General features: G+C 46.6%; 9 non-coding genes and 28 pseudogenes across 9 annotated transcripts; all 37 read left to right on the top strand.

Annotated features, from left to right (window-relative positions):
* Positions 1-91: 91 nt before the first annotated feature.
* On the top strand, positions 92-210 carry LOC148249901 (5S ribosomal RNA; annotated as a pseudogene).
* Positions 211-777: 567 nt separating this feature from the next.
* Positions 778-896, top strand: LOC148249900 (5S ribosomal RNA; annotated as a pseudogene).
* Positions 897-1,457: 561 nt separating this feature from the next.
* On the top strand, positions 1,458-1,576 carry LOC148249899 (5S ribosomal RNA; annotated as a pseudogene).
* Positions 1,577-1,781: 205 nt separating this feature from the next.
* On the top strand, positions 1,782-1,900 carry LOC148249898 (5S ribosomal RNA; annotated as a pseudogene).
* A 1,229-nt stretch (positions 1,901-3,129) lies between these two features.
* Positions 3,130-3,248, top strand: LOC148249897 (5S ribosomal RNA). The gene has a single exon (XR_015814356.1). It is a non-coding gene; the product is annotated as a 5S ribosomal RNA (ribosomal RNA).
* A 560-nt stretch (positions 3,249-3,808) lies between these two features.
* On the top strand, positions 3,809-3,927 carry LOC148249896 (5S ribosomal RNA; annotated as a pseudogene).
* Positions 3,928-4,516: 589 nt separating this feature from the next.
* On the top strand, positions 4,517-4,635 carry LOC148249895 (5S ribosomal RNA; annotated as a pseudogene).
* A 202-nt stretch (positions 4,636-4,837) lies between these two features.
* On the top strand, positions 4,838-4,956 carry LOC148249894 (5S ribosomal RNA). The gene has a single exon (XR_015815375.1). It is a non-coding gene; the product is annotated as a 5S ribosomal RNA (ribosomal RNA).
* An 881-nt stretch (positions 4,957-5,837) lies between these two features.
* LOC148249893 (5S ribosomal RNA) lies at positions 5,838-5,956 on the top strand (annotated as a pseudogene).
* Positions 5,957-6,158: 202 nt separating this feature from the next.
* On the top strand, positions 6,159-6,277 carry LOC148249892 (5S ribosomal RNA; annotated as a pseudogene).
* Positions 6,278-6,484: 207 nt separating this feature from the next.
* On the top strand, positions 6,485-6,603 carry LOC148249891 (5S ribosomal RNA; annotated as a pseudogene).
* Positions 6,604-8,039: 1,436 nt separating this feature from the next.
* Positions 8,040-8,158, top strand: LOC148249890 (5S ribosomal RNA; annotated as a pseudogene).
* A 563-nt stretch (positions 8,159-8,721) lies between these two features.
* On the top strand, positions 8,722-8,840 carry LOC148249889 (5S ribosomal RNA). The gene has a single exon (XR_015815089.1). It is a non-coding gene; the product is annotated as a 5S ribosomal RNA (ribosomal RNA).
* A 199-nt stretch (positions 8,841-9,039) lies between these two features.
* Positions 9,040-9,158, top strand: LOC148249888 (5S ribosomal RNA). Its single transcript, XR_015814508.1, has one exon. It is a non-coding gene; the product is annotated as a 5S ribosomal RNA (ribosomal RNA).
* Positions 9,159-10,041: 883 nt separating this feature from the next.
* Positions 10,042-10,160, top strand: LOC148249887 (5S ribosomal RNA; annotated as a pseudogene).
* A 208-nt stretch (positions 10,161-10,368) lies between these two features.
* Positions 10,369-10,487, top strand: LOC148249886 (5S ribosomal RNA; annotated as a pseudogene).
* A 1,241-nt stretch (positions 10,488-11,728) lies between these two features.
* On the top strand, positions 11,729-11,846 carry LOC148249885 (5S ribosomal RNA; annotated as a pseudogene).
* A 204-nt stretch (positions 11,847-12,050) lies between these two features.
* Positions 12,051-12,169, top strand: LOC148249884 (5S ribosomal RNA; annotated as a pseudogene).
* Positions 12,170-12,378: 209 nt separating this feature from the next.
* Positions 12,379-12,497, top strand: LOC148249883 (5S ribosomal RNA; annotated as a pseudogene).
* A 563-nt stretch (positions 12,498-13,060) lies between these two features.
* LOC148249882 (5S ribosomal RNA) lies at positions 13,061-13,179 on the top strand. The gene has a single exon (XR_015814487.1). It is a non-coding gene; the product is annotated as a 5S ribosomal RNA (ribosomal RNA).
* Positions 13,180-13,744: 565 nt separating this feature from the next.
* On the top strand, positions 13,745-13,863 carry LOC148249881 (5S ribosomal RNA). The gene has a single exon (XR_015814391.1). It is a non-coding gene; the product is annotated as a 5S ribosomal RNA (ribosomal RNA).
* An 884-nt stretch (positions 13,864-14,747) lies between these two features.
* On the top strand, positions 14,748-14,866 carry LOC148249880 (5S ribosomal RNA; annotated as a pseudogene).
* Positions 14,867-15,071: 205 nt separating this feature from the next.
* LOC148249879 (5S ribosomal RNA) lies at positions 15,072-15,190 on the top strand. The gene has a single exon (XR_015815317.1). It is a non-coding gene; the product is annotated as a 5S ribosomal RNA (ribosomal RNA).
* A 205-nt stretch (positions 15,191-15,395) lies between these two features.
* Positions 15,396-15,514, top strand: LOC148249878 (5S ribosomal RNA; annotated as a pseudogene).
* Positions 15,515-15,719: 205 nt separating this feature from the next.
* Positions 15,720-15,838, top strand: LOC148249877 (5S ribosomal RNA; annotated as a pseudogene).
* Positions 15,839-16,074: 236 nt separating this feature from the next.
* On the top strand, positions 16,075-16,192 carry LOC148249876 (5S ribosomal RNA; annotated as a pseudogene).
* A 202-nt stretch (positions 16,193-16,394) lies between these two features.
* LOC148249875 (5S ribosomal RNA) lies at positions 16,395-16,513 on the top strand (annotated as a pseudogene).
* Positions 16,514-16,722: 209 nt separating this feature from the next.
* Positions 16,723-16,841, top strand: LOC148249874 (5S ribosomal RNA; annotated as a pseudogene).
* A 563-nt stretch (positions 16,842-17,404) lies between these two features.
* Positions 17,405-17,523, top strand: LOC148249873 (5S ribosomal RNA; annotated as a pseudogene).
* Positions 17,524-17,728: 205 nt separating this feature from the next.
* On the top strand, positions 17,729-17,847 carry LOC148249872 (5S ribosomal RNA; annotated as a pseudogene).
* Positions 17,848-18,407: 560 nt separating this feature from the next.
* On the top strand, positions 18,408-18,526 carry LOC148249871 (5S ribosomal RNA; annotated as a pseudogene).
* A 205-nt stretch (positions 18,527-18,731) lies between these two features.
* LOC148249870 (5S ribosomal RNA) lies at positions 18,732-18,850 on the top strand (annotated as a pseudogene).
* Positions 18,851-19,059: 209 nt separating this feature from the next.
* On the top strand, positions 19,060-19,178 carry LOC148249869 (5S ribosomal RNA; annotated as a pseudogene).
* A 204-nt stretch (positions 19,179-19,382) lies between these two features.
* LOC148249868 (5S ribosomal RNA) lies at positions 19,383-19,501 on the top strand (annotated as a pseudogene).
* A 206-nt stretch (positions 19,502-19,707) lies between these two features.
* Positions 19,708-19,826, top strand: LOC148249867 (5S ribosomal RNA). Its single transcript, XR_015814813.1, has one exon. It is a non-coding gene; the product is annotated as a 5S ribosomal RNA (ribosomal RNA).
* Positions 19,827-20,389: 563 nt separating this feature from the next.
* On the top strand, positions 20,390-20,508 carry LOC148249866 (5S ribosomal RNA). Its single transcript, XR_015815467.1, has one exon. It is a non-coding gene; the product is annotated as a 5S ribosomal RNA (ribosomal RNA).
* Positions 20,509-21,067: 559 nt separating this feature from the next.
* LOC148249865 (5S ribosomal RNA) lies at positions 21,068-21,186 on the top strand (annotated as a pseudogene).
* The last annotated feature ends 14 nt before the right edge of the window (positions 21,187-21,200 follow it).

The raw sequence follows: 21,200 nt of genomic DNA, 5'->3' as shown, positions 1-21,200 counted from the left end.
AGGAGAGGTGCAGTGTGAACGCACAAGGAAACAAATGATTGGAGGGGGGGAGGGAAGAAGGAGTGTATGTATTTTCGGCACGAAATTAAACAGGTGCTGTCACACCAGCACAAATGCACCGGATCCCATCAGAACTCCGCAGTTAAGTGTGCTTTGGCGAAAGTAGTACAATGATGGGTTACCTCCTGGGAAGTTCTCGTGTTGCACCCATTTTCTTTTTTTCAGATGTGCCGTTCGACGTTACGCGCGACTTTAATTATGGTCCGCAGATTTATTCGCAAATGTGAGTCACAGCGCCGTGGCATTTTACTTGATATTTGAACGAGAACGAGAGGTGCAGTGCGCACGCACAAGGAAATAAATGACGGGAGGGGGAAGAAAGGAGAATGAGTGTATGTATTTGCAGCGCGAAATGAAACAGGTGCGATCATACCAGCACTAATGCAATGGATTCTATCGGAACTCCGTAGGTAAGGGTGCTTGGGCGAGAGTAGTACTAGCATGGGTTACCTCCTGCGAAGTCCTTATATTTCACCCATTTTCTTGTGAAGTCCTCGTGTTGCACTCATTTTCTTTTTTTCAGATGTGCCATTCGACGTTACGCACGACTTTAATTATGGTCCGCAGATTTATTCGCAAATGTGAGTCAAGGCGCCGTGGCATTTTACATGACATTTGAACGAGAACGAGAGGTGCAGTGCGCACGCACAAGGAAACAAATGACGGGAGGGGGAAGAAAGGAGAAGGAGTTTATGTATTTGCAGCGCGAAATTAAGCAGGTGCGATCATACCAGTACTAATGCACCGGATCCCGTCAGAACTCCGCAGTTAAGTGTGCTTGGGCTAGATTAGTACTCGGATGGGTGACCTCTTGGGATGTCCTTGTGTCGCACCAATTTTTTTTCAGACGGGTCCTTCGACTTTACGCGCGACTGTAACAAGGGTCCGCTGGTTTATACGCAAATGTGAGTCAAGAAGCAGGGGCATTTTAATCGATATTAGAACGAGAAGGAGAGGTGCAGTGTGAACGCACAAGGAAACAAATGACGGGAGGGGGGATGGAGGGAGAAAAACTGTATGTATTTGCAGGGCAGAATGAAACAGGTGCGATCATACCAGCACCACTGCAACGGATTCTATCAGAACTCCGCAAGTTAGGGGTGCCTGGGCGAGAGTAGTACTAGCATGGGTTACCTCCTACGAAGTCCTTATATTTCACCCATTTTCTTAGGAAGTCCTCGTGTTGCACCCATTTTTTTGCAGATGATTCTTTCGACGATATGCTGGACTTGAATTATGGTCCTCAGGTTTATTCGTAAATGTGAGTCACGGCACCGTAGCATTTTACTTGATATTAGAACGAGCACGGGAGGTGCAGTACGCACGCACAAGGAAACAAATGGCGGGAGGGGGAAGAAAGGAGAATGAGTTTATGTATTTGCAGCGCAAAATTAAACAGGTGCGATCATAACAGCACTAATGCACCGGATCCCATTAGAACTCCGCAGTTAAGTGTGCTTGGGCGATATTAGTACTCGGATGGGTGACCTCCTAGGAAGTCCTCATGTCGCACCAATTTTTTTTCAGACGGGTTGTTCGACGTTACGCGCGTCTGGAACTAGGGTCCGCTGGTTTATACGCAAATGTGAGTCAAGAAGCAGGGGCATTTTAATCGATATTAGAACGAGAATGAGAGGTGAAGTGTGAACGCACAAGGAAACAAATGACGGGAGGGGGAAGAAAGGAGAAGGAGTGTATGTATTTGCAGCGCGAAATTAAACAGGTGCGATCATACAAGCACTAAAGCTACGGATCCCATCAAAACTCCGCAGTTAAGTGCGCTTGGGCCAGGGTAGTACTCGGATGGGTGACCACCTGGGAAGCCCTTGTGTTGCACCTATTTTTTTTCGGATGGGTTGTTCTACGTTACGCGCGAATGGAATTATAAACCTGCTGGTTCATTTGCAAAGGTGAGTCACGGTGCCGGGGCATATTACTTGATATTAGAACGAGAAAGAGAGATGCAGAGTGCACGCACAAGGAAACAAATGACGGGAGGGGGGATGGGAGGAGAAAGAGTGTATGTATTTGCAGTGCAGAATGAAACATGAGGGATCATACCAGCACTAATGCAACGGATTCTATCAGAACTCCGCAGTTAAGGGTGCTTGGGCGAGAAAAGTACTCGGATGGGTGACCTCCTGCGAAGTCCTTATATTTCACCCATTTTCTTGGGAGGTCCTCGTGTTGCACCCATCTTTTTGCAGATGATTCTTTCGACGTTACGCGCGACTTGATTTATGGTCCGCAGGTTTATTCGCAAATGTGAGTCACGGCGCCGTGGCATTTTACTTGATATTAGAACGAGTACGGGAGGTGCAGTGCGCACGCACAAGGAAACAAATGACGGATGAGGAAGAAAAGAGAATGAGTGTATGTATTTGAAGCGCAAAATTAAACAAGTGGCATCATACCAGCACTAATGCACTGGATCCTATCAGAACTCTGCAGTTAAGTCTGCTTTGGCAAGAGTAGTACTCGGATGGGTGACCTCTTGGGAAGTCCTCGTGTTGCACTAATTTTTTTTTTAGACGGGTCGCGCGACTGGAACTAGGGTCCCCTGGTTCATACGCAAATGTGAGTCAAGAAGCGGGGGCATTTTAATCGATATTAGAACGAGAAGGAGAGATGCAGAGTGCACGCACAAGGAAACAAATGACGGGAGGGGGGATGAAGGGAGAAAAAGTGTATGTATTTGCAGCGCAGAATGAAACATGAGCAATCATACCAGCACCAATGCAACGGATTCTATCAGAACTCCGCAAGTTAAGGGTGCTTGGGCGAGAGTAGCACTAGGATGGGTGACCTCCGGCGAAGTCCTTATATTTCACCCATTTTCTTAGGAAGTCCTCGTGTTGCACCCATTTTTTTGCAGATGATTCTTTCGACGATACGCGCGACTTGAATTATGGTCCTCAGGTTTATTCGCAAATGTGAGTCACAGCACTGTAGCATTTTACTTGATATTAGAACGAGCACGGGAGGTGAAGTGCGCACGCACAAGGAAACAAATGACGGGAGGGGGAAGAAAGGAGAAGGAGTTTATGTATTTTCAGCGGGAAATTAAACTGGTGCGATCATACCAGCACTAATGCACCGGATCCCATCAGAACTCCGCAGTTAAGTGTGCTTGGGCGAGAGTAGTACTCGGATGGGTTACATCCTGGGAAGTTCTCGTGTCGCACCAATTTTTTTTCAGACGGGTCGTTCGACGTTACGTGCGACTAGAACTAGGGTCCGCTGGTTTATACGCAAATGTGAGTCAAGAAGCAGGGGCATTTTAATTGATATTAGAACGAGAAAAAGAGATGCAGAGTGCACGCACAAGGAAATAAATGACGAGAGGGGGGATGGAGGGAGAAAAAGTGTATGTATTTGCAGCGCAGAATGAAACATGGCAATCATACCAGCACCAATGCAACGGATTCTATCAGAACTCCGCAAGTTAAGGGTGCTTGGGCGAGAGAAGCACTAGGATGGGTGACCTCCTGCAAAGTCCTTATATTTCACCCATTTTCCTATGAAGTCCTCGTGTTGCACCCATTTTTTTGCAGATGATTCTTTCGACGATACGCGCGACTTGAATTATGATCCTCAGGTTTATTCACAAATGTGAGTCACGGCACCGTAGCATTTTACTTGATATTAGAACGAGCACGGGAGGTGCAGTGCGCACGCACAAGGAAACAAATAACGGGAGGAGGAAGAAAAGAGAAGGAGTGTATGTATTTACAGCGCGGAATGAAACAGGTGCGATCATACCAGCACTAACGCATCGGATTCTATCAGAACTCCGTAGGTAAGGGTGCTTGGGCGAGAGTAGTACTAGCATGGGTTACCTCCTGGGAAGTCCTTATATTTCACCCATTTTCTTTTGAAGTCCTCGTATTGCACCCATTTTTTTGCAGATGATTCTTTCGACGTTACGCGCGACTTGAATTATGGTCCTCAGGTTTATTCGCAAATGTGAGTCACGGCGCTGTACCATTTTACTTGATATTAGAACGAGAACGGGAGGTGCAGTGCGCACGCACAAGGAAACAAATTACGGGAGGGGAAAGAAAGGAGAAAGAGTTTATGTATTTGCAGCGCAAAATTAAACAGCTGCGACCATACCAGCACTAATACAACGGATTCTATCAGAACTCCGTAGGTAAGGGTGCTTTGGCGAGAGTAGTACTAGCATGGCTTACCTCCTGGGAAGTCCTTATATTTCACCCATTTTCTTGCGAAGTCCTCGTGTTGCACCCATTTTTTTGCTGATGATTCTTTCGATGTTACACGCGACTTGAATTATGGTCCTCAAGTTTATTCGCAAATGTGAGTCACGGCGCTGTAGCATTTTACTTGATATTAGAACGAGAACAGGAGGTGCAGTGCGCACGCACAAGGAAACAAATGACGGGAGGGGGAAGAAAGGGGAATGAGTTTATGTATTTGCAGCACGAAATTAAACAGGTGCGATCATACTAGCACTAATGCACCGGATCCCATCAGAACTCCGCAGTGAAGTGTGCTTGGGTGAGATTAGTACTCGGATGGGTGACCTCTTGGGTAGTCCTCGTGTTGCACCAATTTTTTTTCAGACGGGTTGTTCGACGTTACGCGCGTCTGGAATTAGGGTCCGCTGGTTTATACGCAAATGTGAGTCAAGAAGGAGGGGCATTTTAATCGATATTGGAATGAGAATGAGAGGTGAAGTGTGAACGCACAAAAAAACAAATGACGGGAGGGGGAAGAAAGGAGGAGTGTATGTATTTGCAGTGCGAAATTAAACAGGTGCGATCATACCAGCACTACAGCCCCGGATCCCATCAGAACTCCGCAGTTAAGAGTGCTTGGGCGAGAGTAGTACTCGGATCGGTGACCACCTGGGAAGCCCTCGTGTTGCACCTATTTTTTTTCAGATGGGTTGTTCGACGTTACGCACGAATGGAATTATAAACCGCTGGGTCATTTGCAAAGGTGAGTCACGGCGCCGTGGCATTTTACTTGATATTTGAACGAAAACGAGAGGTGCAGTGCGCACGCACAAGGAAACAAATGACGGGAGGGGGGATGGAAGGAGAAAGAGTGTATGTATTTGCAGTGCAGAATGAAACATGAGGGATCATACCAGCACTAATGCAACAGATTCTATCAGAACTCCGCAGTTAAGGGTGCTTGGGCGAGAAAAGTACTCGGATGGGTGACCTCCTGCGAAGTCCTTATATTTCACCCATTTTCTTGGGAGGTCCTCGTGTTGCACCCGTCTTTTTGCAGATGATTCTTTCGACGTTACGCGCGACTTGATTTATGGTCCGCAGGTTTATTTGCAAATGTGAGTCACGGCTCCATGGCATTTTACTTGATATTAGAACGAGTACGGGAGGTGCAGTGCGCACGCACAAGGAAACAAATGACGGATGAGGAAGAAAAGAGAATGAGTGTATGTATTTGAAGCGCAAAATTAAACAAGTGGCATCATACCAGCACTAATGCACTGGATCCTATCAGAACTCTGCAGTTAAGTCTGCTTTGGCAAGAGTAGTACTCGGATGGGTGACCTCTTGGGAAGTCCTCGTATCGCAACAATTTTTTTTCGATGGGTCGTTCGACGTTACGCGCGACTGGAACTATGGTCCGCTGGTTTATACGCAAATGTGAGTCAAGAATCAGGGGCATTTTAATCGATATTAGAACGAGAATGAGAGGTGCAGTGTGAACGCACAAAGAAACAAATGATGGGAGGGGGGGAGGGAAGAAGGAGTGTATGTATTTTCAGCATGAAATTAAACAGGTGAGGTCACACCAACACAAATTCACCGGATCCCATCAGAACTCCGCAGTTAAGTGTGCTTTGGCGAAAGTAGTACAATGATGGGTTACCTCCTGGGAGGTTCTCGTGTTGCACCCATTTTCTTTTTTTCAGATGTGCCGTTCGACGTTACGCGCGACTTTAATTATGGTCCGCAGATTTATTTGCAAATGTGAGTCACGACACCGTGGCATTTTACCTGATATTTGAACTAGAACGAGAGGTGCAGTCACAAGGAAACAAATGACTGGAGGGGGAAGAAAGGAGAAGGAGTTTATGTATTTGCAGCGCGAAATTAAACAGGTGCGATCATACCAGCATAAATGCACCGAATCCCATCAGAACTCCGCAGTTATGTGTGCTTTGGCGAAAGTAGTACAATGATGGTTTACCTCCTGGGAAGTTCTCGTGTTACACCCATTTTTTTTTTCACATGTGCCGTTCGACGTTACGCGCGACTTTAATTATGGTCCGCAGATTTATTCGCAAATGTGAGTCACGGCGCCGTGGCATTTTACTTGATATTTGAACGAGAATGAGAGGTGCAGTGCGCACGCACAAGGAAACAAATGACGGGAGGGGGAAGAAAGGAGAAGGAGTTTATGTATTTGCAGCGCGAAATTAAACGAGTGCGATCATACCAGCACTAATGCACCGGATCTCATCAGAACTCCGCAGTTAAGTGTGCTTGGGAGAGAGTAGTACTCGCGTGGGTGACATCCTGGGAAGTCCTCGTGTCGCACAAATTTTTTCTCAGACGGGTCGTTCGACGTTACGCGCGACTGGAACTGGGGTCTGCTGGTTTATACGTAAATGTGAGTCAAGAAGCAGGGCCATTTTAATCGATATTAGAACGAGAAGGAGAGGTGCAGTGTGAACGCACAAGGAAACAATTGATGGGAGGGGGAGGGAAGGAGAAGGAGTGTATGTATTTTCAGCACGAAATGAAACAGGTGCGATCATACCAGCACTAATGCAACGGATTCTATCAGAACTCCGTAGGTAAGGGTGCTTGCGCGAGAGTAGTACTAGCGTGGGTTACCTCCTGCGAAGTCCTTATATTTCACCAATTTTCTTGTGAAGTCCTCGTGTTGCACCCATTTTCTTTTTTTCAGATGTGTCGTTCGACGTTACGCGCGACTTTAACTATGATCCGCAGATTTATTCGCAAATGTGAGTCACGGCACCATGGCATTTTACGTTATATTTGAACGAGAACGAGAGGTGCAGTGCGCACGCACAAGGAAACAAATGACGGGAGGGGGAAGAAAGGAAAAGGAGTTTATGTATTTGCAGCGCAAAATTAAACAAGTGCGATCATACCAGCAAAAATGCACCGAATCCCATCATAACTCCGCAGTTAAGTGTGCTTTGGCGAAAGTAGTACAATGATGGGTTACCTCCTGGGACGTTCTTGTGTTACACCCGTTTTCTTTTTTTCAGATGTGCTGTTCGACGTTACGCGCGACTTTAATTATGGTCCGGAGATTTTTTCGCAAATGTGAGTCACGGCGCCGTGGCATTTTACTTGATATTTGAATGAGAACGAGAGGTGCAGTGCGCACGCACAAGGAAACAAATGAGAGGAGGGGGAAGAAAGGGGAAGGAATTTATCTATATGCAGCGCGAAATTAATTTGGTGCGATCATACCAGCACTAATGCACCGGATCCCATCAGAACTCTGCAAATGTGAGTCAAGAAGCAGGGGCATTTTAATCGATATTAGAACGAGAAGGAGAGATGCAGAGTGCACGCACAAGGAAACAAATGATGGGAGGGGGGATGGAGGGAGAAAAAGTGTATGTATTTGCAGCGCAGAATGAAACATGAGCAATCATACCAGCACCAATGCGACGGATTCTATCAAAACTCCGCAAGTTAAGGGTGCTTGGGCGAGAGTAGCACTAGGATGGGTGACCTCCTGCAAAGTCCTTATATTTCACCAATTTTCTTAGGAAGTCCTCGTGTTGCACCCATTTTTTTGCAGATGATTCTTTCGACGATACGCGCGACTTGAATTATGGTCGTCAGGTTTATTCGCAAATGTGAGTTACGGCACTGTAGCATTTTACTTGATATTAGAACGAGCACGGGAGGTGCAGTGCGCACGCACAAGGAAACAAATGACGGGAGGGGGAAGAAAGGAGAAGGAGTTTATGTATTTGCAGTGCGGAATTAAACGAGTGCGATCATACCAGCACTAATGCACCGGATCTCATCAGAACTCCGCAGTTAAGTGTGCTTGGGCGAGAGTAGTACTCGCATGGGTGACCTCCTGAAAAGTCCTCGTGTCGCACAAATTTTTTTTCAGACGGGTCGTTCGACGTTACGCACGACTGGAACTGGGGTCCGCTGGTTTATACGCAAATGTGAGTCAAGAAGCAGGGCCATTTTAATCGATATTAGAACGAGAAGGAGAGGTGCAGTGTGAACGCACAAGGAAACAATTGATGGGAGGGGGAGGGAAGGAGAAGGAGTGTATGTATTTTCAGCACGAGATGAAACAGGTGCGATCATACCAGCACTAATGCAACGGATTCTATCAGAACTCCGTAGGTAAGGGTGCTTGGGCTAGAGTAGTACTAGCGTGGGTTACCTCCTGCGAAGTCCTTATATTTCACCCATTTTCTTGTGAAGTCCTCGTGTTGCACCCATTTTCTTTTTTTCAGATGTGCCGTTCGACGTTACGCGCGACTTTAAGTATGGTCCACAAATTTATTTGCAAATGTTAGTTACGGTGCTGTGGCATTTTACTTGATATTTAAACGAGAACGAGAGATGCAGTGCGCACGCACAAGGAAACAAATGACGGGAGGGGGAAGAAAGGAGAAGGAGTTTATGTATTTGCAGCGCGAAATTAAACCGGTGCGATCATACCAGCACTAATGCACCGGATCCCATCAGAACTCCGCAGTTAAGTGTGCTTGGGCGAGATTAGTACTCGGATGGGTGACCTCATGGGAAGTCCTCATGTCGCACCAATTTTTTTTTCAGACGGGTTGTTCGACGTTACGCGCGTCTGGAACTAGGGTCCGCTGGATTATACGCAAATGTGAGTCAAGAAGCAGGGGCATTTTAATCGCTATTAGAACGAGAATGAGAGGTGAAGTGTGAACGCCACAAATGATGGGAGGGGGAAGAAAGGAGAAGGAGTGTATGTATTTACAGCGGAAAATTAAATAGGTGCGATCATACCAGCACTAAAGCTCCGGATCCCATCAGAACTCCGCAGTCAAGTGTGCTTGGGCGAGGGTAGTACTCGGATGGGTGACCACCTGGGAAGCCCTCGTGTTGCACCTATTTTTTTTCGGATGGGTTGTTAGACGTTACGCGCGAATGGAATTATAAACCGCTGGTTCATTTGCAAAGGTGAGTCACGGTGCCGGGGCATATTACTTGATATTAGAACGAGAAAGAGAGATGCAGAGTGCACGCACAAGAAAACAAATAACGGGAGGGGGAATGGAATGAGAAAGAATGTATGTATTTGCAGTGCGGAATGAAACATGAGGGATCATACCAGCACTAATGCAACGGATTCTATCAGAACTCCGCAGTTAAGGGTGCTTGGGCGAGAAAAGTACTCGGATGGGTGACCTCCTGCGAAGTCCTTATATTTCACCCATTTTCTTGGGAGATCTTCGTGTTGCACCCATCTTTTTGCAGATGATTCTTTCGACGTTACGGGCGACTTGATTTATGGTTCGCAGGTTTATTCGCAAATGTGAGTCACGGCGCCGTGTCATTTTACTTGATATTAGAAGGAGTACGGGAGGTGCAGTGCGCACGCACAAGGAAACAAATGACGGGAGGAGGAAGAAAAGAGAAAGAGTGTATGTATTTGAAGCGCAAAATTAAACAAGTGGCATCATACCCGCACTAATGCACTGGATCCCATCAGAACTCTACACTTAAGTGTGCTTGGGCGAGAGTAATACTCGGATGGGTGACCTCTTGGAAAGTCCTCGTATCGCAACAATCTTTTTTCAGATGGGTCGTTCGACGTTACGCGCGACTGAAACTATGGTCCGCTGGTTTATATGCAAATGTGAGTCAAGAATCAGGGGCATTTTAATCGATATTAGAACGAGAATGAGATGTGCAGTGTGAACGCACAAGGAAACAAATGATGGGAGGGGGGGAGGGAAGAAGGAGTGTATGTATTTTCGGCACGAAATTAAACAGGTGCGGTCACACCAGCACAAATGCACCGGATCCCATCAGAACTCTGCAGTTAAGTGTGCTTTGGCGAAAGTAGTACAATGATGGGTTACCTCCTGGGAAGTTCTCGTGTTGCACCATTTTCTTTTTTTCAGATGTGTCGTTCGACGTTACGCGCAACTTTAATTATGGTCCGCAGATTTATTCGCTAATGTGAGTTACGGCGCCGTGGCATTTTACTTGATATTTGAACGAGAACGAGAGGTGCAGTGCGCACGCACAAGGAAACAAATGACGGGAGGGGGAAGAAAGGGGAAGGAATTTATGTATTTGCAGCGCAAAATTAAACAGGTGCGATCATACCAGCACTAATGCACAGGATCACATCAGAACTTCGCAGTTAAGGGTGCTTGGGCGAGAGTAGTACTCGGATGGGTGACCTCCTGCGAAGTCCTTGTGTCGCACTAATTTTTTTTTTAGACGGGTCGTTCGACGTTACGCGCGACTGGAACAAGGGTCCACTGGTTTATACGCAAATGTGAGTCATGAAGCAGGGGCATTTTAATCGTTATTAGAACGAGAAGGAGAGATGCAGAGTGCACGCAGAAGGAAACAAATGAAGGGAGGGGGGATGGAGGGAGAAAATGTGTATGTATGTGCAGCGCAGAATGAAACATGAGCAATCATACCAGCACCAATGCAACGGATTCTATCAGAACTCCACAAGTTAAGGGTGCTTGGGCGAGAGTAGCACTAGGATGGGTGACCTCATGCGAATTCCTTATATTTCACCCATTTTCTTAGGAAGTCCTCGTGTTGCACCCATTTTTTTGCAGATGATTCTTTCGACGATACGCGCGACTTGAATTATGGTCCTCAGGTTTATTCGCAAATGTGAGTCACGGCACCCTAGCATTTTACTTTATATTAGAAGGAGTACGGGAGGTGCAGTGCGCACGCACAAGGAAACAAATGACGGGAGGGGGAAGAAAGGAGAAGGAGTTTATGTATTTGCAGTGCGGAATTAAACGGGTGCGATCATACCAGCACTAATGCACCGGTTCCCGTCAAAACTCCGCAGTTAAGTGTGCTTTGGCGAGAGTAGTACTCGGATTGATGATCTCCTGGGAAGTCCTCGTGTCTCACCAATTTTTTTTCAGACGGGTCGTTCGACGTTACGCGCGACTAGAACTAGGATCCGCTGGTTTATACGCAAATGTGAGTCAAGAAGCAGGGGCATTTTAATCGCTATTAGAACGAGAAGGAGAGGTGCAGTGTGAACGCACAAGGAAACAATTGATGGAAGGGGGAAGGAAGGAGAAGGAGTGTATGTATTTTCAGCAAGAAATGAAACAGGTGCAATCATACCAGCACTAATGCAACGGATTCTATCAGAACTCCGTAGGTAAGGGTGCTTGGGCGAGAGTAGTAATAGCATGGGTTACCTCCTGCGAAGTCCTTATATTTCACCCATTTTCTTGTGAAGTCCTCGTGTTGCACCCATTTTTTTGCAGATGATTCTTTCGACGTTACGCGCGACTTGAATTATGGTCCTCAGGTTTATTCGCAAATGTGAGTCACGGCGCCGTGGCATTTTACTTGATATTAGAACGAGTACGGGAGGTGCATTACGCACGCACAAGGAAACAAATGACGGGAGGAGGAAGAAAAGAGAAGGAGTGTATGTATTTGAAGCGCAAAATTAAAGAAGTGGCATCATACCAGCACTAATGCACTGGATCCCATGAGAACTCTGCAGTTAAGCGTGCTTGGGCGAGTGTAGTACTCGGATGGGTGACCTCTTGGGAAGTCCTCGTATCGCAACAATTTTATTTCAGATGGGTCATTCGACGTTATGCGCGACTGGAACTATGGTCCGCTGGTTTATACGCAAATGTGAGTCAAGAATCAGGGGCATTTTAATCGATATTAAGACGAGAAGGAGAGGTGCAATGTGAACGCACAAGGAAACAAATGATGGGAGGGGGGGAGGGAAGAAGGAGTGTATGTATTTTCAGCACGAAATTAAACAGGTGCGGTCACACCAGCACAAATGCACCAGATCCCATCAGAACTCCGCAGTTAAGTGTGCTTTGGCGAAAGTAGTACAATGATGGGTTACCTCCTGGGAAGTTCTCGTGTTGCACCCATTTTCTTTTTTTCAGATGTGTCGTTCGACCTTACGCGCGACCTTAATTATGGTCCGCAGATTTATTCGCAAATGTGAGTCACGGCGCCGTGGCATTTTACTTGATATTTGAACGAGAACGAGAGGTGCAGTGCGCACGCACAAGGAAACAAATGACGGGAGGGGGAAGAAAGGAGAAGGAGTTTATGTATTTGCAGCGCGAAATTAAACTGGTGCGATCATACCAGCACTAATGCAACAGATCCCATATGAACTCCGCAGATAAGTGTGCTTGGGCGAGAGTAGTACTTGGATGGGTGACCTCCTGCGAAGTCCTCGTGTCACACTAATTTTTTTTTTCAGACGAGTCGTTCGACGTTACGCGCGACTAGAACTAGGGTCCACTGGTTTATACGCAAATGTGAGTCAAGAAGCAGGGGCATTTTAATCGATATTAGAACGAGAAGGAGAGATGCAGAGTGCACGCACAAGGAAACAAATGACGGGAGGGGGGATGGAGGGAGAAAAAGTGTATGTATTTGTAGCGCAGAATGAAACATGAGCAATCATACCAGCACCAATGCAACGGATTCTATCAAGACTCCGCAAGTTAAGGGTGCTTGGGCGAGAGTAGCACTAGGATGGGTGACATCTAGCGAAGTCCTTATATTTCACCCATTTTCTCAGGAAGTCCTCGTGTTGCACCCATTTTTTTGCAGATGATTCTTTCGACGATACGCGCGACTTGAATTATGGTCCTCAGGTTTATTCGCAAATGTGAGTCACGGCACCGTAGCATTTTACTTGATATTAGAATGAGCACGGGAGGTGCAGTGCGCACGCACAAGGAAACAAATGACGGGAGGGAAAAGAAAGGAGAAGGAGTTTATGTATTTGCAGCGCAGAATTAAATGGGTGCGATCATACCAGCACTAATGAACCGGATCCCATCAGAACTCCGTAGTTAAGTGTGCTTGGGCGAGAGTAGTACTAGGATGGGTGACCTCCTGGGAAGTCCTCGTGTCGCACTAATTTTTTTTCAGACGGGTCGTTCGACGTTACGCGCGACTGGAACTAGGGTCCGCTAGTTTATACGCAAATGTGAGTCAAAAAGCACGGGCATTTTAATCGATATTAGAACGAGAAGGAGCGGTGCAGTGTGAACGCACAAGGAAACAATTGGTGGGAGGGGGAGGGAAGGAGAAGGAGAATGAGTGTATGTATTTTCAGCACGAAATGAAACAAGTGCGATCATACTAGCACTAATGCAACGGATTCTATCAGAACTCCGTAGGTAAGGGAGCTTGGGCGAGAGTTGTACTAGCATGGGTTACCACCTGCGAAGTCCTTATATTTCACCCATTTTCTTGTGAAGTCCTTGTGTCGCACCAATTTTTTTTCAGACGGGTCGTTCGACGTTACGCGCGTCTGGAACTAGGGTCCGCTGGTTTATACGCAAATGTGAGTCAAGAAGCAGGGGCATTTTAATCGATATTAGAACGAGAACGAGAGGTGAAGTGTGAACGCACAAGGAAACAAATGACGGGAGGGGGAAGAAAGGAGAAGGAGTGTATGTAATTGCAGCGCAAAATTAAACAGGTGCGATCATACCAGCACTAAAGCTCTGGATCCCATCAGAACTCCACAGCTAAGCGTGCTTGGGCGAGAGTAGTACTCGGATGGGTGACCACCTGGGAAGCCCTCGTGTTGCACCTATATTTTTTCGGATGGGTTGTTTGATGTTACGCGCGAATGGAATTATAAACCGCTGGTTCATTTGCAAAGGTGAGTCACGATGCCGGGGCATATTACTTGATATTAGAACGAGAAAGAGAGATGCAGAGTGCACGCACAAGGAAACAAATGACGGGAGGGGGGATGGAAGGAGACAGAGTGAATGTATTTGCAGTGCAGAATGAAACATGAGGGATCATACCAGCACTAATGCAACGGATTCTATTAGAACTCCGCAGTTAAGGGTGCTTGGGCGAGAAAAGTACTCGGATGGGTGACCTCCTGCGAAGTCTTTATATTTCACCCATTTTCTTGGGAGGTCCTCGTGTTGCACCCATCTTTTTGCAGATGATTCTTTTGACGTTACACGCGACTTGATTTATGGTCCGCAGGTTTATTCGCAAATATGAGTCACGGCGCCGTGGCATTTTACTTGATATTAGAACGAGTACGGGAGGTGCAATGCGCACGCACAAGGAAACAAATGACGGGATGAGGAAGAAAAGAGAAGGAGTGTATGTAGTTGAAGTGCAAAATTAAACAAGTGGCATCATACCAGCACTAATGCACTGGATCCCATCAGAACTCCGCAGTTAAGTGTGCTTGGGCGAGAGTAGTACTCGGATTGGTCGCCACTTGTGAAGTTCTTGTGTTGCACCCATTTTTTTGCAGATGATTCTTTCGACGTTACGCGCAACTTGAATTATGGTCCTCAGGTTTATTCGCAAATGTGAGTCACGGCGCTATAGCATTTTACTTGATATTTGAACGAGAACGGGAGGTGTAGTGCGCACGCACAAGGAAACAAATGACGGGAGGGGGAAAAAAGGGGAATGAGTTTATGTATTTGCAGCACAAAATTAAACAAGTGGCATCATACCAGCACTAATGCACTGGATCCCATCAGAACTCCGCAGTTAAGTGTGCTTGGGCGAGAGTAGTACTCGGATTGGTCGCCACTTGTGAAGTTCTTGTGTTGCACCTATTTTTTTGCAGATGATTCTTTCGACGTTACGCGCAACTTGAATTATGGTCCTCAGGTTTATTCGCAAATGTGAGTCACGGCGCTATAGCATTTTACTTGATATTTGAACGAGAACGGGAGGTGTAGTGCGCACGCACAAGGAAACAAATGACGGGAGGGGGAAAAAAGGGGAATGAGTTTATGTATTTGCAGCACAAAATTAAAGAGGTGCGATCATACCAGCACTAATGCACCGGATCCCATCAGAACTCCGCAGTGAAGTGTGATTGGGCGAGATTAGTACTCGGATGGGTGACCTCCTGGGAAGTCCTCGTGTCGCACCAATTTTTTTTCAGACGGGTCGCTCGACGTTACCCGCGTCTGGAACTAGGGTCCGCTGGTTTATACGCAAATGTGAGTCAAGAAGCAGGGGCATTTTAATCGATATTTGAACGAGAATGAGAGGTGAAGTGTGAACGCACAAGGAAACAAATGACGGGAGGGGGAAGAAAGGAGAAGGAGTGTATGTATTTGCAGCGCGAAATTAAACAGGTGCGATCATACCAGCACTAAAGCTCCAGATCCCATCAGAACTCCGCAGTGAAGTGTGCTTGGGCGAAAGTAGTACTCGGATGGGTGACCCCTTGGGAAGCCCACGTGTTGCACCTATTTTTTTAGGATGGATTGTTCGACGTTACGCGTGAATGGAATTATAAACCGCTGGTTCATTTGCAAAGGTGAGTCACGGTGCCGGGTCATATTACTTGATATTAGAATGTGAAAGAGAGATGCAGAGTGCACGCACAAGGAAACAAATGACGGGAGGGGGGATAGAAGGAGAAAGAGTGAATGTATTTGCAGTGCAGAATGAAACATGTGGGATCATACCAGCACTAATGCAACGGATTCTATCAGAACTCCGCAGTTAAGGGTGCTTGGGCGAGAAAAGTACTCGGATGGGTGACCTCCTGCGAAGTCCTTATATTTCACCCATTTTCTTGGGAGGTCCTCATGTTGCACCCGTCTTTTTGCATATGATTCTTTCGACGTTACGCGCGACTTGATTTATGGTCCGTAGGTTTATTCGCAAATGTGAGTCACGGCGCCGTGGCATTTTACTTGATATTAGAACGAGTACGGGAGGTGCAGTGCGCATGCACAAGGAAACAAATGACGGGATGAGGAAGAAAAGAGAAGGAGTGTATGTAATTGAAGCGCAAAATTAAACAAGTGGCATCATACCAGCGCTAATGCACTGGATCCCATCAGAACTCTGCAGTTAAGTGTGCTTGGGAGAGAATAGTACTCGGATGGGTGACCTCTTGGGAAGTCCTCGTATCGCAACAATTTTTTTTAGATGGGTCGTTCGACGTTACGAGCGACTGGAACTATGGTCCGCTTGTTTATACGGAAATGTGAGTCAAGAATCAGGGGCATTTTAATCGATATTAGAACGAGAAGGAGAGGTGCAGTGTGAACGCACAAGGAAACAAATGATGGGAGGGGGGAGGGAAGAAGGAGTGTATGTATTTTCAGCACGAAATTAAACAGGTGCGGTCACACCAGCACAAATGCACCGGATCCCATCAGAACTCCGCAGTTAAGTGTGCTTTGACGAAAGTAGTACAATGATGGGTTACCTCATGGGAAGTTCTCGTGTTGCACCCATTTTCTTTTTTTCAGATGTGTCGTGCGACGTTACGCGCGACTTTAATTATGGTCTGCAGATTTATTCGCAAATGTGAGTCACGACGCTGTGGCATGTTACTTGATATTTGAACGAGAACGAGAGGTGCAGTGCGCACGCACAAGGAAACAAATGACGGGAGGGGGAAGAAAGGAGAAGTAGTTTATGTATTTGCAGCGCAAAATTAAACAGGTGCGATCATACCAGCACTAATGCACCGGATCCCATCAGAACTCCGCAGTTAAGTGTGCTTGGGCGAGAGTCGTACTCGGATGGGTGACCTCCTGGGAAGTACTCGTGTCACACTAATTTTTCTTTTCAGACGGGTCGTTCGACGTTACGCGCGACTGGAACTAGGGTCCACTGGTTTATACGCAAATGTGAGTCAAGAAACAAGGGTATTTTAATCGATATTAGAACGAGAAGGAGAGATGCAAAGTGCACGCACAAGGAAACAAATTATGGGAGGGGGGATGGAGGGAGAAAAAGTGTATGTATTTGCAGCGCAGAATGAAACATGAGCAATCATACCAGCACCAATGCAACGGATTTTATCAGAACTCCGCAAGTTAAGGGTGCTTGGGCGAGAGTAGCACTAGGATGGGTGACCTCCTGCGAAGTCCTTATATTTCACCCATTTTCTTAGGAAGTCCTCGTGTTGTACCCATTTTGTTGCAGATGATTCTTTCGACATTACACGCGATTTGAATTATGGTCCTCAGGTTTATTCGCAAATATGAGTCACGGTGCTGTAGCATTTTACTTGATATTAGAACGAGAACGGGAGCTACAGTGCGCACGGACAAGGAAACAAATGACGGGAGGGGGACGAAAGGGGAATGAGTTTATGTATTTGCAGCGCGAAATTAAACAGGTGCAATCATTCCAGCACTAATGCACCGGATCCCATCAGAACTCCGCAGTTAAGTGTGCTTGGGTGAGAGTAGTACTCGGATGGGTGACCTCTTTGGAAGTCCTCGTGTCGCAGTAATTTTTTTTCAGACGGGTCGTTCGACGTTACGCGCGACTGGAATTAGGGTCCACTGGTTTATACGGAAATGTGAGTCAAGAAGCAGGGGCATTTTAATCGATATTAGAACGAGAATGAGAGGTGAAGTGTGAACGCACAAGGAAACAAATGACCGGAGGGGGAAGAAAGGAGAAGGAGTGTATGTATTTGCAGTGCGAAATTAAACAGGTGCGATCATACCATCACTAAAGCCCCGGATCCCATCAGAACTCCGCAGTTAAGTGTGCTTGGGTGAGCGTAGTACTCGGATGGGTGACGACTTGGGAAGCCCTCGTGTTGCACCTATTTTTTTTGGGGTGGGTTGTTCGACGTTACGCGCGAATGGAATTATAAACCGCTGGTTCATTTGCAAAGGTGAGTCACGGTGCCGGGTCATATTACTTGATATTAGAACGAGAAAGAGAGATGCAGAGTGCACGCACAAGGAAACAAATGACGGGAGGAACGATGGGAGGAGAAAGAGTGTGTGTATTTGCAGTGCAGAATGAAACATGAGGGATCATACCAGCACTAATGCAACGGATTCTTTCAGAACTTCGCAGTTAAGGGTGCTTGGGCGAAAAAAGTACTCGGATGGGTGACCTCCTGCGAAGTCCTTATATTTCACCCATTTTCTTGGGAGGTCCTCGTCTTGCACCCGTCTTTTTGCAGATGATGCTTTCGACGTTATGCGCGACTTGATTTATGGTCCGCAAGTTTATTTGCAAATGTGAGTCACGGCGCCGTGGCATTTTACTTGATATTAGAATGAGTACGGGAGGTGCAGTGCGCACGCACAAGGAAACAAATGACGGGATGAGGAAGAAACGAGAATGAGTGTATGTATTTGAAGCGCAAAATTATACAAGTGGCATCATACCAGCACTACTGCACTGGATCCCATGAGAACTCTGCAGTTAAGTGTGCTTGGGCGAGAGTAGTACTCGGATGGGTGACCTCTTGGGAAGTCCTCGTATCCCAACAATTTTTTTTTTCAGATGGGTCGTTCGACGTTAGGTGCGACTGGAACTATGGTCCGCTGGTTTATACGCAAATGTGAGTCAAGAATCAGGGGCATTTTTATCGATATTAGAACAAGAAGAAGAGGTGCAGTGTGAACGCAAAAGGAAACAAATGATGGGAGGGGGGAGGAAAGAAGGAGTGTATGTATTTTCAGCACGAAAATAAACAGGTGCGGTCACACCAGCACAAATGCACCGGATCCCATCAGAACTCCGCAGTTAAGTGTGCTTTGGCGAAAGTAGTACAATGATGGGTTACCTCCTGGGAAGTTCTCGTGTTGCACCCATTTTCTTTTTTTCAGATGTGCCGTTCGACGTTACGCGCGACTTTAATTATGGTCCGCAGATTTATTCGCAAATGTGAGTCACAGCGCCATTGTATTTTACTTGATATTTGAACGAGAACGAGAGGTGCAGTGCGCACGCACAAGGAAACAAATGACGGGAGGGGGAAGAAAGGAGAAGGAGTTTATGTATTTGCAGCGCGAAATTAAACGGGTGCGGTCATACCAGCACTAATACCCCGGATCCCATCAGAACTTCGCAGTTAAGTGTGCTTGGGCGATAGCAGTACTCGGATGGGTGACCTCTTGGGAAATCCTCGTGTCGCACCAATTTTTTTTGATACGGGTCGTTCGACGTTATGTGCGACTGGAACTATAATCCGCTGGTTTATACGCAAATGTGAGTCAAGAATCTGTGGCATTTTTATCGATATTGGAACGAGAAGGAGAGGTGCAGTGTGAATGCACAAGGAAACAAATGATAGGAGGGGGGGAGGGAAGAAGGAGTGTATGTATTTTCAGCCCGAAATTAAACAGGTGCGCTCACACCAGCACAAATGCACCGGATCCCATCAGAACTTCGCAGTTAAGTGTGCTTTGACGAAAGTAGTACAATGATGGGTTACCTCCTGGGAAGTTCTCATGTTGCACCCATTTTCTTTTTTTCAGATGTGCCGTTCGACGTTACGCGCGACATTAATTATGTTCCGCAGATTTATTCGCAAATGTGAGTCACGGCGCCGTGGCATTTTACTTGATATTTGAACGAGAACGGGAGGTGCAGTGTGCACGCACAAGGAAACAAATGACGAGAGGGGGAAGAAAGGAGGACTTTATGTATTTGCAGCGCAACATTAAATAGGTGTGATCATACCAGCACTAATGCACCGGATCCCATCAGAACTCCGCAGTTAAGTGTGCTTGGGCGAGAGTAGTACTAAGATGGGTGACCTCCTGGGAAGTTCTCGTGTCGCACTAATTTTTTTTTTCAGACGGGTCGTTCGACGTTACGCGCGACTGGAACTAGGGTCCACTGGTTTATACGCAAATGTGAGTCAAGAAGCAGGGACATTTTAATCGATATTAGAACAAGAAGGAGAGATGCAGAGTGCACGCACAAGGAAACAAATGACGAGAGGGGGGATGGAGGGAGAAAAAGTGTATGTATTTGCAGCGCAGAATGAAACATGAGCAATCATACCAGCACCAATGCAACGGATTCTATCAGAACTCCGCAAGTTAAGGGTCATTGGGCGAGAGTAGCACTAGGATGGGTGACCTCTTGCGAAGTCCTTATATTTCACCCATTTTCTTAGGAAGTCCTCGTGTTGCACCCATTTTTTTGCAGATGATTCTTTCGACGATACTCCCGACTTGAATTATGGTCCTTAGGTTTATTCGCTAATGTGAGTCACGGAACCGTAGCATTTTACTTTATATTAGAACGAGCACGGGAAGTGCAGTGCGCACGCACAAGGAGACAAATGACGGGAGGGGGAAGAAAGGAGAAGGAGTTTATGCATGTGCAGCACAGAATTAAACGGGTGCGATCATACCAGCACTAATGCACCAGATCCCGTCAGAACTCCGCAGTTAAGTGTGCTTGGGCGAGAGTAGTACTCAGATGGGTAACCTCCTGGGAAGTCCTCGTGTCGCACCAATTTTTTTTCAGACGGGTCGTTCGACGTTACGCGCGACTGGAACTAGTGTCCGCTGGTTTATCCGCAAATGTGAGTCAAGAAGCAGAGGCATTTTAATCGATATTAGAACGAGAAGGAGAGGTGCAGTGTGAACGCACAAGGAAACAATTGATGGGAGGGGGAGGGAAAGAGAAGGAGTGTATGTATTTTCAGCACGAAATGAAACAGGTGCAATCATACCAGCACTAATGCAACAGATTCTATCAGAACTCCGTAGGTAAGGGTGCTTGGGCGAGAGTAGTACTAGCATGGGTTACCTCCTGTGAAGTCCTTATATTTCACCCATTTTCTTGTGAAGTTCTCGTGTTGCACCCATTTTTTTGCAGATGATTCTTTCGATGTTACGCGCGACTTGAATTATGGTCCTCAGGTTTATTCGCAAATGTGATTCACGGCGCTTTAGCATTTTACTTTATATTAGAACGAGAATGGGAGGTGCAGTGCGCACGCACAAGGAAACAAATGACGGGAGGGGGAAGAAAGGGGAATGAGTTTATGTATTTGTAGCGCGAAATTAAACTGGTGCGATCATACCAGCACTAATGCATCGGATCCCATCAGAACTTCGCAGTGAAGTGTGCTTGGGCGAGATTAGTACTCGGATGGGTGACCTCCTGGGAAGTCCTTGTGTCGCACAAATTTTTTTTCAGACG

The sequence above is a fragment of the Carica papaya genome, chromosome 8, assembly GCF_054855325.1.
Source record: "Carica papaya isolate Zhongbai chromosome 8, ASM5485532v1, whole genome shotgun sequence".
Lineage (NCBI taxonomy): Eukaryota > Viridiplantae > Streptophyta > Magnoliopsida > Brassicales > Caricaceae > Carica > Carica papaya.
This window is presented reverse-complemented; position numbering and strand designations above follow the sequence as displayed.